We start from the raw sequence: 2,199 nt of genomic DNA on the forward strand, positions 1-2,199 counted from the left end.
GTTTAGGTCAAAATACCATCATTTTAAAGTGACAGTACTATAGTTCATAATTTCTTATCTGGCAACCCGACTGACATGGAAACTACAGTAAATCTGCTCCTTTTTTGTTTATTACCCCCAATACATATTGAAAAAAACACTAACATTTCCAGAGGTTGTTCTCGTGTAAACAGGGGCCTTATAGAAGGTAGATCACTTTGACTTGGTCATTTTAAAAGTAGCTCGCATGCTGAAAAAGTGTGGGCACCCCTGATTTACGGTAACCTAACTGAATATGTCATTTGCAGTACAAAACAAGCCTTTTGAGTCCAAGAATGGTTTGGGCAGATGTTTAATGCTCATAAATTTTACTTTAATCTTTTTCAAGCAGCAGTGTTTTGAATTCTCTGATCATATATATCTGTTCATGTTCAGTAATGCAACTCTAGAGGTGAGCACGTGTTTGCAGCTCTCTGTGCTGCCTCCAAGTGGACAAAACACATCAGAGCTTGCAGCTTTTTAATCAGTTCTCTTCTCAACATAGTGCTGGGAAACCAACAATACAGCAACATGTGAAAACTCTTAGAAAGGAGGGAGACAAAACAGTCCACACACGGTGGACAGGTCGTATGAGTTATGTCAGATGTTTTAAAAAAAACATGTAAATGAGGAAGGTGCTCTCCAACAAGCTGAGGTGAATGACAGCAGCAAAGTTGCTGAAGGCTGAGGTGGAGAAAAGAGACAAAGGAAGGATGTGGACGAGAAAGAGCGTGCTCAGCAATATGGATCCATAGCCCCGGGTTAGAGAAGACAGAGAACTCTTCATCAGCATCTCAGCTGCTGCCAATATCGCTGACTCATCATCGCCTTGATACACAGCTGCAGGCTCTGCCACTATCAACTTCTTCATCACACATCAGGCTTGTCATCATCACTGCTGCTATAAAAGTTATCAAGTTTCAATACAAGGACAGCCCCGAAACACATTCGTGTTCTGAAAGATTCAAACTGTTGGTGGAGTTCAGCCTGTTATTCCAACCAAAGCCTTGTGGGAGAAGCCTGGGGCTGCTGGGCGTCTGTCCCAGTGCCAGTGTTGCACCTGCTCCCAGCAAAAACAGAACTGCTAAAATTCTCTTTCAAAGCCCGTCTCCTTCCTTGTTTCCTTTTTTTTTTTATTATCGGTTTTTAATTAAACAGAAGCAGAGGGCTGCGAAAACCTGCTACTAATTACACAGTCGCTGCCTCCCTCACTCTTCCTCTCCCTCTGTTTGCTTCTTCCTCCTTTCCTCTCTTTTCCTTTTACTTCTCCTGTCTCTGAGCTGGGCTGGAGCTCTGCCAACAGCCTGTGGAATCACTTACCAGCCTTCACGGCGGGGGAGAGGAGGTATTGTTGGCGAATGAGCACAAAAATAAAGCGTGAAGCCACACGGTGTGCAATGCTTGTATAAAGACATGAGCATTTCAAACCAAAATGGCAACTTGGAGGGGCCACTGTATACTCCCTGATGTCCTCCTGCTGAGCAGCTTTGCCTTTCCACAGCAAAATGAAAGAAAACACCAAAAACAGGTTTCAAGATTCACTTTTTATAGTGGTAAAAAGTGAAGTAGTCAAAAGCACGTTTTTACATCATGCCACTCCAATAATTCAAATATATTTACTAAGATACCATAGACGGAACATTTTTACCTGTCTGGTCACATGAAGGGTCGAACATCACCCGCTGCTTTGAATTTATTAATTTTTTTCATTCATTCAACCTTTATTTATACAGGTATAAAGTTTGGTATAAAGTTTAAGTTGGTAAGTTGGTATAAAGTTTATTCATTTTAAAAAAGTACAAAACAATTCCATAACAATATAAAAAAAGATACAAAAGATTTAAATTGAAAGGCAGCAGAAAGAAGAAAAAATCTTATTATATCTGCCCCTTTTTTCAAACAATTATTTCAATCATAATAATTTTCAAGTAACAGAACAAAATGAATAACTTTCTAATTTTTCTAATTCTAATACAAAACACACACTAAGCTACTTCATATATACTTTTTTAACAATTCAGCTTTGATCTTTTTCTTAAATGTACACATTGACTTGGCATTTTTCACATCACTCTCTAGACCATTCCACAATCCAACTCCTTGGATTGAGGTAGACCTTCCCTTCAGACTAGTTCTGAATTTTGGTTTGACAAATATCTCTATCCCCTTAAGATTATAACA

Source organism: Nematolebias whitei, chromosome 12 (genome assembly GCF_014905685.2).
Source record: "Nematolebias whitei isolate Nwh7 chromosome 12, NemWhi1, whole genome shotgun sequence".
NCBI lineage: Eukaryota > Metazoa > Chordata > Actinopteri > Cyprinodontiformes > Rivulidae > Nematolebias > Nematolebias whitei.